The sequence below is a fragment of the Crinia signifera genome, chromosome 4 (genome assembly GCF_055691185.1).
Source record: "Crinia signifera chromosome 4, ASM5569118v1, whole genome shotgun sequence".
NCBI lineage: Eukaryota > Metazoa > Chordata > Amphibia > Anura > Myobatrachidae > Crinia > Crinia signifera.
The window spans coordinates 227492970-227511747 of record NC_139220.1 but is presented as its reverse complement, the minus strand read 5'-3'; the positions used below and the strand labels follow the sequence as shown (position 1 = coordinate 227511747).

General features: G+C 42.5%; 1 protein-coding gene across 3 annotated transcripts in view; it reads left to right on the top strand.

Moving 5' to 3' along the window:
* The first annotated feature begins 3766 nt into the window (after positions 1-3766).
* Positions 3767-18778, top strand: part of LOC146075054 (tropomodulin-3-like) — a 43508-nt gene continuing 28496 nt past the window's right edge. For 2 of the 3 annotated variants that reach the window (XM_083183903.1, XM_083183901.1), the window contains exon 1: positions 3767-3923. The gene's annotated coding sequence lies outside the window, so the exon portion shown is untranslated. The remainder of the gene's footprint in view (positions 3924-18778) is intronic. The other variant, XM_083183902.1, reaches the window with a different exon arrangement.

Genomic DNA, 18778 nt, shown 5'->3' with positions numbered 1-18778 from the left:
GTCCCGGCGGCTCCGTTCTTCTGCTGAGGACCACCACAAAATGGCCGCCCCCATATAGCACACAGTTCTCTGATACTGTCTGCTGTATGGGGGCGGCCATTTTGTGGTGGTCCTCAGCAGAAGAAGAACGGAGCCGCCGGGACCAGCGCGATAGGTAAGGCTGCAGGGGATTGGGGGGGGGGGTTTTGCATGGGCGGCGGGGAATTGGGGGTGCGCCCCCCCTAACGGCGGGGGGGGGGGGGCGCCCAAAACTTAGTTACGCCACTGTGCCTGTCCCTTTAAAACACTGTCTGTCCCCCTCTGTCTCTCACTGTAGCTACTGCTTTTTCCCTTCACCTCTCTCCTTTCACCTAATGCCTCTCCCTGTCACCCATTACTTCCCCCTGGCATCACTCATTTCCTATGTCTGTCGTCTATTTCCTGACATGACTCATTGCTTCTCACAGTTATCCTTTGTCTGTCCCTGTCTACCACTGCCTATCTCCCCATCACCCACTACCTCTCCCCTGTGTCACCTTTTCATGGTCACCCACTGTCTTGCCTTGTTATTTCCCTTTGAGGCAATGCCCTTGTTGTGAGACTACGCCCACAGTTCTGAGAGCAGGCACAAATAACCCCTTCCCCTGTCATGGTGCACCCCCTCCCCCCCTTTCATTTTGTTCTGGATCCGCCCCTGCCTGGCTCTACTGACTGTCAGTTACAGTACTTCTGGCAGGCCGCCCCTAAATTATAAATTATATTATCTATACGTGTGTATATATATATGTATATATATATATATATATATATATATATATATATATATATATATATATATATACACAGACTACTCCCCTGGGGGAAAACAGCACTCACCAGACTTGTATTAAATGATGTCATCAGGTAAATGTCCAAGTTTAATGGTACACAGTAAGGCCTGACAACGTTTCAGTCCCCTAGGACCTTTCTCAACGCAGCAACAGGTGCATAAGGTATCAAGGTATGGGGTATAAATATATATAGATTGTGGTGGTACCAGCGCTGTTTTTTCCTATCTGAATATATAGATCTTTAAAACACTATTCTGTGCTGTTTTTTTAGAAACACTCCCCCTTTCTGTTTGGGGTGGCAGCTCCTTCTCCTATGGGTTCCTGTTCCTTGGAACCCTATACAATGAATCTGAAAAAGAAGGGTGAGATGGGCGCCTCCTAGTGTAGTATTTAAGAATATCAGTTGGTGTCCCTTCACCACATTGATACACAAACGGCACCCCGATGTCAAAAGATGTACCGTATATAGTGGTCTTAAACCACTTTTTATGAGCGTGTTTCAAATCACAATCCCAGGTATCCCCCGGTCTTCTTTCCGACCTCTCTTTCTCTTTATATTATCCTCTCGTGACTCCTGAGGATTCTACACAGAAGCTGGATAGGGGATGCAGTTACCATCCCGGCGGTCGGGATCCCGGCGTTCAGAATCCCGACCGCCGAAATGCCGACACTTTCTCCCTCCGTTGGTGTCCACGACACCCCTGGAGGGAGAATAAATTAGTGTGCCGAGTGGGCCCGCTGCGTGGCGAGCCTGCAAGGGGGGGCGATCCACTTCCCCCACTTGTCGGCATTTTGGCTGTCGGGATTCTGAACGCAGGGATCCCGACCGCCGGGATTCAATACTGAATCCCTGGATAGAATGGCTTTCCACCATCAGTCCCTGCCCTAGTGGAGCTTACAATCTATATTCCCTACCACATATACACACACACACAGACATTCTGGGTTAATTTTGTTTGGAGCCAATTAGCCTACCAGTATATTTTTGGATTGTGGGAGGAAACTGGAGTACCCGGAGGAAACACACGCAAGTATGGGGAGAATATACAAACTCCGCTCAGTTAGAGCTATGGTGGGAATTGAACCCATGACCTCAGCACTGTGAGGCAGCAATGCTAACCATTACACCATCCGTGTGCCTAATTCATTCTTTAATAGTTTCCTCCAACTGCGGCATGCTCTTAACACCCAGTTTAGAGATGCCCCCGCTCACAGACTCCGCAGTAAAGGGTCACCTGATGGGTACTACGCATACCTCCCAACTGTCCCTCTTTCCTCTGGAACATCCTGGTTTTTGGGGAGACCCTTTACTGGGGAGTATTTACTGTTTGTTATAGTGGCATACCTCCCAACAGTCCCGATTACAGCGGGACAGTCCAGATTATCAGGGCCTGTCCCGCTGTCCCTCCCGCGGCCGGAAGTGTCCCGCGGTGAGGGGGGGGCTGTTGGGAGTCCCACCTGTCGGCTGCTAATCAGCGGGGAATAAACGCTGTGCGCATGCGCACAGCGTCTATTCCCGTAGCCAGGGGACTGGGGGCATGGCTAGAGGCTCACAGAGCCTCTGGGTCATGCCCCCATAGCGGCAAAATGGGGGCGTGGCCTCGCAAGAGAGCCGCGAGTATAGGCCACGCCCCCAACTTAGGCCACGGCCCCCGAAATTTTCAACAGCAGCAGCTGCATCCCGCTTCCGTCTCCTCCAAAGTTGGGAGGTATGTAGTGGTTAACCCAGGGCAGGGGTAGCCAACTCCCGTCCTCGAGAGCTACCAACAGTTAACATTTTCCAGGTCTCCTCACAGAATCACAAGTTAAGTAATTATCGCTACCTGTGGATCTTTTGTATTTTGTCAGTGAGTAAAGAGTGCGCCTGTGCACCTGCTAGGTGGAATAGGAAAACATGCACTGTTGGTAGCTCTCGATGACTGGAGTTGGCTACCCCTAACCCAGTGGCCCTCGACACCCCCCCCCCCCCCCAATGCTCTTACCTGCCCGGCCGAATCTGCAGTCACGGTCCCGTCGCCGGCTCCAGCCCGGAGAGGAGACATTCAGCAGGAGTTCGTGGGGGCGGGGCTTGAACGTGACATCATTAAGCCCGCCCCATGCTGGAAAATAATCAGTTTTGCACATCTCCGTGGAGGGGGCGGGGCTAAAATGATGCGATTATGACACTTTAGCCCCCGCCCCCTCATCGGAGATAAGTATATCGGGTTATTTAAATAGTGCAGGGGAGTTTTAGCCGCGATCATGGGGGGGGGGGGGGGGGGAGCGGGGGTCCCCCAGAAACCGGGGGTCCCCCAGAAACCGGGAGGTTTGAACACCTTTCCGGGGGACCGGGAAGGGGACCCGATTTTCGGGACCCTCCCGGCCATTCCGGGAGGGTAGGCAACCCTGCATTATAGCAGCAGGAGCCGGTGCCGGGAGACGGAGAGACGGCGACGGGACCATGAAGGCAGGCAAGACAGCAGCGGGTAACTATAGCCCCGCAGACCCCCGGCGCCCACATGTTCTCTGCGCCTCCCCGCCACCGCGGGGGCTGCGGAGCTATAGCTACGCCACTGCCCTGACCCAGAGTATATGATTAGGTAAAGGTGTTTTAAAGGTTTCCAAGCAAATGCTATGAAAGCTAGCCTGCTACCTTGTGATTTCCTCTGTGTTTCTGCATGTGTGCGAGAGAAAGATATGTAGTTTCACTTGCTGCCACCAGATGGACACACAAACGGACACCAGACATATAGAGGGAGAGAGAGAGATAGATGTAGATGACATCGTATGAGAGAGTCAGCTGACAGAGCTCCCTGGGTAAGCAGTACATAGGCAAGCAGCCTAGCCTGCAGGAAGGAGAGAACACACGGTGCACCTGCTACAGCTACCTGTCCCAGTGACAGTGTTATGTGTACGTATTGTACATGACACACCTCGTCTCAGATAATTGCCGCACACACATTCCAGGAAGATGATTCCTCCGACTACAATTCCCGGCGTCCATTGCGCGCCGGCGTCAGGGAGTTCCTGCGCATGCGCGCAGTCGCTGCGGCTAGCTCCTGGTCCGTGAGTGTGTATAGTTGGAGGGTGCTGGCGGCTTCCTGGCAGCAGCGGTGCGGGGTGAGTTATACAAAGGTAAGGCTGCCGTGTCTTCTGTATGAGAGCTGCTGGCGGGGCAGGGGGCACAGGGCGGCATACACCTGGTTGTGAAGCAGAAAGTTTCTGTATTAGCGTACAGGAGAGTGTAAGCAACCGGTAGCAGGACTACATGTCTCAGCATGGCCTCCTCTCTCAGGCTGTGACAGCAGCAGTTTGCTAGTTTCTGCTATGGGCTGTTGAGCAGCGTTAGGTGGACACCCGGGCGGACAGTACACATAAGCAGCTGCAGGGAGGAGTGCTGCTCGGTGCTGTGCTCACTGGGGTGTGTGCTGCAATCTGTGTGTGATTCATTGCATGTTAGTATATTACTTTTACACTGCTAGAGGGGGCAATGGAGAAGTACAATATGCAGTAGGTAGTCTGTAATTTGTGATTCTCTGTGTCTTGTTACAGAACTACATGCACCAAATAACGTGTCCCATAGGCTGGTCATACTGTCTTATACACTGTAGTGTGCTTTCCAGCCTATTGTGTGAAGCAAACACATAAAGTAGATTCCTTTTTTTTTTTTACTTTATGGGACTTTTTGTATTGGTGAAAATGAATAATAATGTATTCCTAAAATATGCATTAGGGTACGTACATTTAACCTATTCCCCTAATGATGAACACCTAGATGTATCGATAAGGACAACTAGCTTTTAATAGACTTCAGTTCCCGCAGACAGATGCGCCACTATATCGGCCAACTGCTGTACTGCACATATACAACAACCAGCTTGTTATACATAGGCAGTTCACTTGTATGGCTGATATGTCACCCACATATGGCAGATTTGACATGCATATGACCTAACCAGCATATGACATGTGAGCTGTCCAGCTTGATACATATTCTTCACCGCTTACTTACTACTCTGCTGTAATACCTATGTCTGTCACCATAGCGTATGAACATCACCTCTTTCCATGTAAATATTATCTTCTGTTTATTTCCATGTGTATACAGAAATCTGGTGTGTTCTACAAATAAAGGAAACCGGTTAGGCTCAACGAAGGTGGGTAGCAGAGTTTGCAGGCATATATAAAAGGAAATAAACAATTGTAGCATAGTGTTATTACAATACACAAGGACATGACCATACTGGTGTAAAAGTACATTAATATAATGATTTCTGTATCACCACAGTACAACACAGTATGTTTCAGAGATTATTTATATCTTTTTCACCATAACATCGAAGCCTACAGTCAATTCTCTACTGAACGTGTAGGGTCTATTTTGTTAACAAACCTACCAGTATTGGATGTGTTGGAGAAAACCATTTATTTTATTTATTTACAGTTTCTTATATAGCGCAGCAGATTCCGTTGCTCTTTACAATAGTAGACAGTGATAAAACAAACTGGGTAATGACAGACAGACTTGGGGGTTAGAGGGCCCTGCTGCAAGCTTACAATCTATAGGGATATAGGGGGGAAACACAAGGACAGGCACCAGTGATAGCATAGCAGTCCCACCAAGTTACAAGTCCTGAAGGGAAGCTATATAATACATACTGTAAGTGCCTCAGAGGTTCATGCGTGTGGTACTTAAATATGATAGGCTTGCCTGTAGAGGTGAGTTTTCAGGGAACGCTTGAAAGTTCGGAGAGTCTTATTGTGTGTGGAAGAGCATTCCATAGGATGGGAGTAGCCAAATGAAAGTCCTGTAATAGTGAATGGGAGCTAGTGATCTGTGCAGAAGAGACGCAGAGCGGAGTGGTTGAGATGGAATATATATTTAGTGATAAGTAAAGAGATATATGCTGGTGCAGTATGGTTAATAGCTTTATATGCAAGTAGAAGTATTTTATATTAAATATGGTAAAATACAGGCAACTAATGGAGGGATTGGCAGAGCGGATCAGCGTCTTGCTAGGAAGATCAGCCTAGCAGCAGCATTTAAACTGGATAACCATCAAATTTATAGGAAACCCACTGAATTAGGGATGCTGGCCACTGTGCTGCCTTTGTGTACAAAAGTGCCCCTACTGGTACAGCATTTTAAATTGAGTACCCAATGTAACTTGTAGGTTTTTATATGTACATGGCAGAAACAATGAAATATTGTGAAGATTAACAAAGTACTAATAGTGTAAAGCACAGTAAATCAAATCTAAAGGAAAACCACATGTTTTATATGGAATTTGTGCATCCATTTACATTAATATAAATTGCGATATATTTTATAATGTTACCACTATCGGTACTATTTAGGAGCATTGGCCCTTGTGACTCTGGGTTTGTCCTACTCTGCTTAAAGTCACACTCTTCATTATGCTTTAAGCCTCAAACACACTACACGATACTGGCCACGGACAATATAATTAACCATATCGACATTAAAACAATATATTATAGTGTGTACCCAACTTTAGAGACATGGTAAGTGTCATATACAAGATTGCAGACATGAAATGATGCTTAAGGCTTGCTTACTGTTTTATTCATTCCAGTTATGCAAGATGTGGTGCAGACTAAAATTCCTAGCATGTCTTGATTTCTATACACCAGCACAAATGCAATTTATTTTGACTTCCTACCATAGTCCATGCAGGTGCTTAGTTTCAAAGTTGCTATGTATGCTCAACACATGAAGACTCTTAAATGTGTTTCTGGTTTTCTGTAAAAAAAAAAAAAAAAAAAAAAAGTTTTTTTAATATGCTCTTATTTCTCTTTGACATTTTGTGGAGACTCTCTCAAGTCCTGTACACACTGAGGGTTCTTCTGATTCACTCGGAAAGGCACAATCACTCTCTAATGGACAAAACCATATGCACTGCAGGTGGGGCAGATGTAACATGTGCAGAGAGAGTTAGATTTGGGTGTTTTATTGTTTCTGTGCAGGGTAAATACTGGCTGCTTTATTTTTACACTGCAATATAGATATCAGTTTGAGGTACACCCAAATCTGACTCTCTCTGCACATGTTACATCAGCCCCACCTGCAGTGTATATGGTTTTGTCCATTAGAGAGTGATTGTGCCTTTCCCGACTGAATCAGTATAACCCCCACTATACGATATGTGGCGCCACAGATATCTTTAACAATATCCACGGTGCCGTAAAATAAACCCAAGTCAAATGCTGAACGATATCAAATGCTGAAGCCCTGCCGTACATGCAGTCAATGAAGAATATATCATCAGATTGGACTGCGTGTTCAGACTATCAGGGTTATTGTTAATGTTATAGTGTGTACACGCTGACCGATATGCACAATGATAAAGTTAACAAAATTATTATTGTGCATATTGTTTATGAAAATGTAATAATGTGTACTCAGCTTTAGATAGCAGTCCATATAGCTCCTACTTGTATCTATTTCATTCCTTTTTAACTTCTTACTAAGAAACATCCCAAAACAAGTAAATTGTTGCTGCTGTATGTTAATTTGTCACATACTCCGACTTAATTATGCAGTGTATTATGTTGTGAGAGCTATACATAACAGCTTAATGAGATTAAGGTAATTTTTTAATATATTTTAATATATTTTTATATATTTTAAGCATGCTGCTCTAAATTATAGAAGATCACACAAGATTGGTGTGTTATGTTTTACAGCTGAAATCACTCAAAAACTTTGTAGTTTGAATAATCATATGGGTAGACATAGGTTTTATTTACGAAGTGTCATTATGTAAAAGAGTGATTTGTATTTATTTAAATTCAATATTTGTTATCAAAATTTTGCATTTATACAAGAAAACCGCAACACCCCATATACATATTCAGGTAGTTAGGGCAACAACGTAGTACTGCAAGGTAGTCAGGATCAGATACAGCAGAGTATATGGTTATATATAAGGGAGCAGGGTTTATATGACACAGGATATTTGCAGACATTTATGGCACTTCATTACCCGAAGGTGCCATTCAGGCATAGCCAAACAAAAGCAGTATATAATGTATGGTGGAATAGTAATTGTAGCCTAGGGTAGACCGTATCCTCCCGAAGAAATTGCTTATACTATACTTTTCAGTGACTTAATGAGCCTAAAGGAAAAAAAATATTTATACCTAACTGCCCAAAATTTAAATAAATTCCAAAATATACCCATCCCAAAACCCCCCACCCTGTATAACCTACCCCCAATTTAGGCATACCTGGAGCCCCTGAACCAACTAACCCCTACCCCACTAACTATAGAGTGATTTGTGTTTATGCCCGATATTTGAAAGGGCAATGCTTAGGCTAACCTTGTCTTGCTAGTGAAAGCATTGAACTTTTACAAATTGGGCATAAACATGATCAGAAGAGCCAGACGCTTTAAAAAAAACAAAAAAAAAAACATAGAGATTTTTCGTTAGTCTTACTGGATTTGCCTTAACTTAAGAGCAGGGGCATCAAACATTTGTAGAGATGGGTCAGATGTTGCTCTACAACAGTATGTGATTTGAACTAGATGTGATGCAAAAACTAGATATAGTGCAAAAAGTACTGCCTGCACATACTTTTTTGACTTGCGATATGAACTACGTGGGAGAGGGCATCGAAAGCCAAAATAAACACAATGCAATGCATTTTAAAATTTTATTGTGAACAAGTTTAGTTTGGATCTTGTCTGCCCATCTCCAGAGCTTAATTTGGCTAGAGAAGGTTGATAGGTCTATTATCAGAATCCTGGAAGTCAGTTTTGGAGGAAACTACTCTAGATGTGCCAGCTCCTGGGCAGTGCCTGTCACTCCAGGGGCAAGATGCACTGAAGCAGAAATGAGGTAAAACTCCCATTTTCGGTGGTTTTACCGGAATTCTGTATGCACTAAAACCTGCATGTCAGGGCTTTTTTATGCAGAGGCTATAGCTGTTGTTACCCTTTAGAAGCCTATGGGCTTCACTCCGCTGTGCTGGTTGAGGCGTGTTCCTGTGCACATCGGATTGGAGCCTTGGAGATCTAATGTAATGAAATGAACCATCAGTGGAATTGGAATCGGACTCCATTGGCTACTCCCCAGGACTCCTTTTACATGTGATTTATCATATGTAAAACAATAGCACAGCAAATGCCAAATCAGGGGGAGGTTTCCGGAGGTATTTCAAGGGTCTGACTTGTGCATCAAAGTTGTATTGCTACCTTTAAACCCAATAGTCCAGTGACAGGACCTGTCCTTAGCGTTATGAATCGCATATGTTTGTGCATATGCGATGTGTGGCGGAATGCACCACCAAAGTTTAGTGCAGTGGTTCCCAAACTGTGTGCCGTGGCTCCCTGGGGTGCCTCGGGACACATGCAGGGGTGCCCTGGGTTGGCAGTCCAGGACCAACTCAAATCATTAATGGTTAATAATTTATTATCAAAAGCAATGCTTGTGGCTGCCAATAATAAAATATGTACAAACAGAAGCAAATTCTGCCCTTTCCCACATAACTGACCCTAAGAATCACATATAAACCCAATTTTAATTATTTTTTTTTGGGCCTAGGGGTGCCGTGAAAAAATTCTGATACTCTAGGGTGCCGTGAATCAAAAAAGATTGGGAACCCCTGGTTTAGTGCATCCTGTCCCAGGTGTCTCACACTCCCTACTGTCCATTTAGGGACACTTCATTTGATAGAGTAGAAACCAAAGTATCTCATGTGGCATACTGCATTGGAGTAGGATAAAAAGGGCATGTTTTTGTTGTACATCTGTATGCTGCAATAACTGCAAGGGTACAAGTCTTTTTGGGGAATTTCTGAGAATCGTCCTGCTATAACAGAATTGTGCCAAACACTATTCTGTTTTGGATTGATTCCAGTGTCTCCAAGCTCTGCCTTTAGCCAACTGCTGTGAAAGACCATTCAGGATGTGTCACCAAACAAATTTGATCACCTGGCGCAGTGTGTTTCATCACACTCACCCATGCCCCTTCTTAAGTCTCAGTCCTCAGAGCCCACTCATGTATTTGACAGTCCACAGCCCCCCTCACATATCTTTATGTAACAACTTAAGGGCCCCGTACATCAGCAATTAATTGTGACAATTTTCAGATATGGAGATGATTGCCACAATTAATTTTAGATGTGTGGGCTCCCCCTTTTGGCAATCCCAATCAAAATCGCCAATCGATTGCTTAATCAGGTTTTTAAACATGTTTAATAATCTGTTATTATCTGCAGATCTTTTTTATATGTGTGGGCGTTCCCAATTCGTCGTCTTCATCTATTTACATTATGAACAGCAATTGATTGGGCAATTTCCAGATATGAAGATGCAATCTTTAGATGGAAAAATCTGCCGATCACTGAAATAAATCTGTAATGTGTGGGCAAAGTCAGATAGATTGTAAAATCCATTTATCTGGCCAAAAAATCCCTGTATCTGGAAATCCATAAATTGTGATTGCTGATGTATGGGGCCCATTAGAGTCCCTCAAGTCAATATATCCCAGCTCTGAGCCCCCGCCTCATGTTACTTACTTCACCAAAAAATCCCCTTTGACAGTTGTGTCTCTGTCTTGTTCTCCTAGTTTGTGTGTCTGCCCCACTCCTCAGCACTGGCTCCAGTCTTCTGCTCTGCAGGACGGGGCAGATTGTAGGCAGAGCTGTCCATGCAGTGATGTTGCTGGGCTACACCAAGCATTTACCACCTCCAGACTCTTGACAGCAGGGAACTTGATTTAGCAACGGGTAGTCTGTTTGGCCCACAGTATGTAGTTTGACCACTCCTGCTGTAGAAACTTGTGGTATATTTTGGTCCTAAAGAGAAAGAGAAAACATTAGGATGACTTGTGACTGGTTGGTATAGATGGATAGAGCATACTGTTTAAAAATACATTTTGGTACCTTAGTCGACTGGCTGCACAGGATCCACCAGTCCCCATCCAATGATTACTTGTGACATGAAACAATAATTTATTTGATGCTCTAAAGTATGCAATAAGACTCAAATGAATGCATACGAACAAATACCATTATTGATTGTATCTTCTTTTTATTTCTCTGATTGCTAAGAATGTGACAAATAATATACCAAGTATGTTATGTAATGTGCACGGAATGTCTCAATAAAAAAGTTTATTAAAAAAATAAAAAAAATACATTTTCTGTTTTCAGAATATGGAGACTAGAGGTCAATAGAAATCTGCTCAGTGGGCTAATTGTGAGTTAATTGGCTGCTGTCTAGTCTAGTACAGTGATGGCTAACCTTGATACTCCAGCTGTTGTTGAACTACACATCCCATCATGCCTTGCATTAGTTTGAGCATGGCCAACTAGCAAAACTGTAGCAGGGCATGCTGGGATGTGTAGTTCAACAACATTTGGAGTGTCAAGGTTAGCCATCACTGGTCTAGTATGTTAACATTTTCATTAACTGTAAATCTTAAGGGGGCATTAATTTTACCCATGAACATTGATCATGGGTAATTGCTTCCCTGGGGGCCATCCTATTATCCCATATAAGCCGGCATCAGACAAGGTTTCCGGGATTTTTTTCCCCTTTCACCTGCCTCAGGCAATCAAAGCAAAATCCTCAATAAGCGCCATTTTTCCGGGGCTGCAGTAGGCCACAGGTTTCACTGAATTTGTGTGTTTTTTTGCATGAAAAGGCTATTTCTTTATGGGACACCCGGTAGAAAAAAATATCCATGAAAAACTTGTGTTTTTGCTCACAAAGTTTCATTGCATGTACAATTGTACATCTCATCATTAGGTGCAGACAGATTGCATATTTATATGAATTCTATAGAACACCTGACACTGTTTAGTTCTATTATAACATGTATTTATTAGGCCTAAACTGGACCATCTTGTTAGTGTACTTACTAACTAGCTTCCTGCTCAAAGCAGCACTGTGATTGGCTTACTAATAAAATATTTAGCATCTCTAGGTATTATACAAGGAGATATATTGTAGTATTTACTTTTTTATATATATATATATATATATATATATATATATATATATATATATATATATATATATATATATATATATATATATATACGTTACCGGGCAGGCTTGGAGTATTTTGATTTTCTAGTGTCAAAATGATCCAACCACAGAGGAATTTACATGCTGAAAGTAATGTCTTTGTGTAAAATGCAAGTGTATATTTATCATCCCAGGAGGGTAAATAATTGGTCTACTGGTAATTCCATGAATATCGGTGCCCTGAAAAAGTATTTGGCCCATCAATCAATGCTTTTAAAAAAAAAAAAAAAAAAGTCGATCGGCCTAACCATGTGTTTCTCAACCTTGACGACTAGTTAAAAAATCAGCACTTTAATTGAATAAGTTGAGATTAAATTTGACCAAAAACATTGAAAAGTGAAGTAAAAAAAAAAAGGCACTTAAAAATCCCCCATAGTTGACATTAGGTGCCTAGAAAATGAATACTTGATACTTATAAGTGTTGAGTCCTCCACTTGTTTCAGGTATTTCTAGTTCTGTGAGTGCTTTTTTATAGCTGTCAGTGTGGAGTGTGTCCTGGCAGCTACAGTTCACTTTCAGTGATGTCGTTATATTTTTTTATTTTCTTAAGAGTGGATATGATCATAGCATTGTTTCATTGTGAGAAGAATGTATGTTCTGCCCAGTTGCTGTGTAGATATGGAGGACCATGAGTCAGAATAGGGAAGTTTTTGGCATTTTGTTTTACTTTTAGAGCTTAATTATCAAGTGGCCTCACCCGACTGTCTTGGAATGTTGTAGTCCTGTTTGTGGTGCCAAATAAAGACTTTAGTTAGACCATTCTTGTTGTTTTTTTTTTTTTTTTAGTTAGATTGTTTGCAGCATTTGATTTGCCAGTCAGTCCTGCAGCTGTATGTTCAGCCATAGAACCAGTTTCTGTTATCTTTACCCCAGTAGGTTTTTGTCACTGAGAAACTAAAGCCCCGTACACAGGGGTGAGATATATTGCTCAGTTTCTCTTTTTCATCAAGCTCCTGCGACCAGCGATTAGAGCGGGGCTGAAAACGGGAGCACGCACCTGGCTATTTATCGCCGGGGCACACTCCCATCACTGGCAATATGGTCGCCTGCGACCACATTTCCAGCGATTTCAGCCCCTATCGCCCCCGTGTGTACACAGCTTTAACCTGAATTTTGAAATTGTCAGTGTATAAAAGGATTTTCATAATTTAGCAAAAAGATGACTTTATCATGCGCAAGCTGCATATCCACCTTGAACTGCTTTCCTTGCCACCACCTTAGCATTTTTTGTACTAGCACAAGCATTGAGTGGCCATGGCAATTATCCAATAGGTGCTGCAAAGCTTTGTATCAATCTTACAAGTCTTATAGAACAAGTGTGAGTAATGACTGCTGTTCAAACCCGCTCTTTAGGTTTCGGTCATCCACAGCTGGTTTGCTTGCACATAGACCTGTAATTATCTGTAGGGCATTTTTTCCCCTCTGATCCTGAATCCAAGAACAGGTTAATTGATTTCGCTAAAATAAAACAAGGGTGTGCCAATAGTGCATGAAACCATAACATTTACAATCTACATTAAAAACAAAATGCCCCTATATTAATTTGTTTAATTATTTATTTTTTTGTTAATTTTTTAATTTTTACATTTTGTTCCTATCTGCTATAAAGTGTATTGCATTATTACTATTAATGCTTTTTTATGGGAGGAGTTTTAATTAGATTGGAGATCTGAGTAAAGTACTTCTATGTGGTTACATGTAACCCAAAGACTCCCATTTGGATAACCCTGTGAGAATTGGTCTGAACATACTAGTTTACAGTCTATTTGAAGAATTTCTATAGAACAGACGTGTTTTCTGAGTGCACTAAATAGTCATTTTTCTCTAAGTATGATAGTCAGCTGATATGTATTTGTCCCATATTTTTCATCCTGAGGTCATAGGATCTCAAATCCCCCTGTTCCTGGAATGAATTGAGACCACTTTCCATGGAACAGCTGGAGATCTTTCTGAGCAGACAGAGAAGGATGCTGGAATGTGGATTAATATCATCTTGTGAACTCCCCTCTTATTTCCAAATTATGTCCCACTGGTGATTTACTAGGCTGGAAGCCTAGTGCAAGGAATTATAGGCAATGGATGCACCAAACCCAAACAACAAAATATCTTAAACTCCTTTAACTCCTTCAGACACCTTTTGTATATGTTTTCAAATGTTCACCGTTTTAAAAATAAATCTCGATGCTGTGGTGTAAACCTATTCCAAAGCTGGGTACACACTGAGCAGTATGCCGTCCAATCCGGCTTAGTGTGCATGTGCGTTATGCTCCCTTTAGTCGCTTGCAGTGAGACTATAGTCAACATGGTGACATCGCTTGTGACACCATGCATGTTAATACACGATGGAACGGCGTTCGTTCTGGCCTTTAGTAATATCACTCCAGTGTGTAGGAACTATCTGGACTGACGGATATTTGTTCCAATGTCATAACGAATACTAGTCGCTCCAGTGTGTACCCAACTTACTGTAAGTCGCACCTGATGAGACTTTTGTCCAGACAGAGCAGTTGCAGAGCAAAGCTTGTCATGTAATTTTTTTTTTTTTTTATGCAACGGAAGAGGGAAATATGGTGACTAAATTCGAATTTAGAAGTTGGTATTCATGAAATAAATGTAAACCACCATTAATGAATTGACTAACCAAGCATCATTTCCACAGTCCTCTCTTAAATACTGTAATTATTATTTTTTCGTGTGATTGTGTGTGCTGTAGGTGAGTGCAATTGCTGTTAGTGCAGTTCTGCATAATGGGCGCCCGCACATAAAGATGGAGCAGCTCTCTGACATTCTCACTCGCTCGCACATCCCATTGCCAAGGATAGAGCATGCAAGCGCCCTATCGTTTGGCACGGGACGGCGGTAAGCACGACGAGAGCTGCTCCATCTGTAGTTTACAAAGGTCAACATGCATAAGATCAACATTGACAAAAGGTCAACATGGCAACGGGTGACAAGTGAAAATGTCAGCATTAGTTTTTTAATTATTTATTTTTTTAAATCTCTTTCCATTTTCTGGTACTTTTTCATTCTTTACCATCATCTTGAGCTCAGTGATGCACCTGATCTGAAGCATGGTGATCAGGTGCTGACATTTACATAGCAGCCTTGCTGAGGTTTGTTGTTATATGCAAACAAAGTGGGGCTGCAGTATGCAATCATTACTCCACACATAATATATATATATATATATATATTGCTTTTTGTTATATTTAATTCTCATCGTAGAGGTTATTAGCATAGGTTTACCCAAAATTTATGAATCATACCAACCAACGTTGAGGTCACTGCTGTCAAGCAGGTCCTTTAACACTGTGGTGTTTACGTCTGGGGTACAGAACGGATTCAGTATTGAATCCCGGCGTTCAGAATCCCGACGCCGGAATCCCGACAGCCGAAATGCCGACAAGGGGGGGACGTGGATCGCCCCCCCTTGCGGGCTCGCTGCGCTCGCCACGCAGCGGGCCCGGTGCCTCGCTACGCTCGGCACACTAATTTATTCTCCCTCCAGGGGTGTCGTGGACACCCCAGGAGGGAGAAAGTGTTGGCATTTCGGCGGTCGGGATTCTGAACGCCGGGCTCCCGACCGCCGGGATCTTAACTGCATCCCGTACAGAACACCCTCCAAAACCAGACCAGCCCAATAAAAATCCAAACATGAACTATAGCTGTGAAGTATTACAGAGAATCAGGTGTTGTATAGAGTGTACGGTGTATGAAAGCAACCGTAACCTGTTGATTGTGGACCTAGAGTGGTCTGTGACATGATCCACACCCAAATGTGTTCTATCAGGGTGGATGCATTTGTAAATGTACGTACAGTAAGTACTGTTCTTTTTAGGAACAACAAATTGTTGACTTAAATGTCTCTGTAGTTGCTGTAGCACCTGTGCTCCTTACTGTAGGAAAACTTTTGAAGGACCACAATCATAACACACCCTGGTACATATGTCCTGACATGCACAAACACCTAAGGAAGTGTAGATGGGCGTCTTACCAGAGACTGTTTGCCAGCCACCAACAGCGTCTCAATGGTTCTATTGTGTAGATCTGTGGTGCTTTTCTGATAACTGAGTTTGTACACCCCAGAGTATTACCAATAAACTTGCGCTTTCCTTCTTCCTTTATTTCTGAGGCACAGAGCAGAGTCAGGAAATTCAGAGGTATAACAAAAGTATAACAAAATATTGTTTTGGAATCATTAAACTTGTGTAAAATGAATTTAGTATATTAGTAGATTATTTTGAAAAGCATAATTTCTTGTTTTGTGTGTGTATTTCTGTATGTATGTCTTAACCCACATTTGTCCGTTTTATACAATTAATGTTAGCTAGGCTCGCTTCTGTAGTGAGCTTTACCGTTTATTCTACAGTGCAACATTCATTAAGTACAGTTTAAATGCTGATAACCTGAAAACGCAGCCTTTGAAAGGTGTATAGAAGGTGAATAATGGAATCATAACTCATGTTTTGGTGATTTTCACAAACACACAGAAGGCATACCTTTTTGCAGCAGCACTAAAGCTGGCCATACACTAGGCGACTTGCATGCGATTTGGGCTCTCTTCATGCAATTGCTGTGATCAATCCTATGAAAAGCATCAAAGTTGCATGTGTTTAACAGCACTCCAAATGCGATGCGCGATTTGTTGAATTGCATCCAAGCCGGGCATCGCATGTTATAGATCATACAAGAAAGGCCCGCATACGATATATAGCATGACTTTCTGCAGCCCAGGAAGGTCCCGGCGACTCCTCCGCTTGGAGAAATCAGCCTAGTGTATGGGGTCTTTATCAGTGTAGCTAACTGTGTAGGTTGTATGGAGCAAAACTTAGGGCCTATTTCAGAGTTGATTGCAAAAGCAATATTTTTCTCCAAACCATGTGGGCTTCAGGTGGCGCAAATGTAACATGTTTGCGGTAGTTATTTTGTTTCTGTGCAGGGTAAATACTGGCTGCTTTATTTTTACACTGCAACCCCCCCCCCCCCCCCCCCACCCAAATCCATATATCTCTCCACATGTTTCACCTGCCCCACCTGCAGTGCACATAGTTTTGGCCATCTAAGAAAGATTTTGCTTTTGCGATCAACTCTGTATCAGGCCCTTAAACGATACAACGTGAATGTCTGGAAAACAGTCTTTGAAAGCAAGATAAAGCTCCCAAACAAGGGAAAAATAATATGCTTATTGGCTCAAGTTATGTTAACATTTTTAACTTTCATGTTTTTTTGTGTTAATTATGTATGTGACACAGCAGTAATTATGGTTAACATCATTATCCCCCCCCCCCCCCACACACTATTAAACAGAGTACCATACTGATTTTTTTTGTGTGGTAGTTATGTATACCTTTGTTAATCGCCTTAAAAACAATGTGACAGATAATGTTGATTTAACACCGTTCTTAATTTTGTTTGAAAAACGGGTGTTTTGCCGTAATGTGAAACGTAAGTCAGATAAATTAGCTTGGTTTGGAAAAGTTAGCTTAGGGGTCCAAATTTCATGGTGATTCCTTAAATAAATACCTGTGAGACTTCTAATAAACTAAATAAAGAAGCCGTGATTAGCAAATAATTGAACCAATTGAGAAATCCATATTTAACTAGTTTTCAGAAAGTCATTATGTGGCAGAAATAGTTGCTGTGACCTCCTCATTTAACTAAAAATTTCTTGTAAAAATCTGAGACGGGTTTTGGACACACCTGGATGAACTGACATGTATGTGTGGTGTAATGGTTAGCATTACTGCCTCACTTCACTGAGGTCATGGGTTTGATTCCCACCATGGCCCTAACTGTGCGGAGTTTGTACATTCTCCCCGTGCTTGTGTGGGTTTTCTCCGGGTGCTCCGGTTTCCTCCCACAATCCAAAAATATACTGGTAGTTTAATTGGCTACCAACAAAATTAACCCTGGTATACCTGTGCTTGTGTGTACATGTGGTAGGAAATATAGACTGTAAGCTCCACTGGGGCAGGGACTGATGTGAATGTAAAGCACTGCGGAATATGTGTGTGTGTGTGTGTGTAGCACCACAGCTTAAAGTCCCAGTTCTTTGCTCTAGTGCACTGTTTATAGTTGCTGGAAGGAGTTTCCCAGCCTGATTTGTTCTGATGACTTGTTAATGTTTCCAGTGTTATGGTAGGCAGGAAATGCTCCCCTCGCCCCTCCTTGTTTCGGAAGCTTAAGGTTTGCATTTATCTCCAGTATGGTATCGGACTTCATAACTTTATTTTGCCACTGAATAGCCAGTTTTCTAGTCTTTACAATAGAGCAGGAAAAAACACAGGTTCTTTTTTAAACTTTGCTTCTTCCAGGAGTAGTTTTTATTTAACATTAAGAGAGCTCGTGTAATAGTCACATTTAATACTTCTATTGTTGAAGTTGCAGCAGACCATGGTTATCTCTATATTGCAATAATATTGTACAGGGTGGATTTTTCTATTTAAAGGTGCGCACACACGGGCAAAAATCGCTGGCAATATGGTTGCTGAGCGACCATATTGCCAGCGATTGGAGTGTGCACCGGGTGCGCTCTCCCATTTTCAGCCCCCTATGGTCGCTGGTCGGAGGAGCATGCTCCTCCAACCAGCGACTTCCCCTGCCTCTTCTCCCGGCAGTGTGACATTTTTCACAGCGACCATCTCTGGTCTCTGATGAAAACGGGACACTGAGCAGTGTATTGCTAGCAATATATTGCCAGCGATCATATTGCTCTGCGTGTGCGCACCTTAAGATAGGCTGATGTGTAATCTGAAAAATAAATAAATGAAAATAGAAGCAACACTTTCCTTGGTTTGACAAGGTACTGGTGATGTTTTTCCCTTGGATTTTGGCAAAATTGCGGATTGAAAAAAAAGAACAACAAATCGTGTGATTCTTTCGCAACACGTGATTGCAAATAAAGATAAACATTTTGATATAACCATTTTG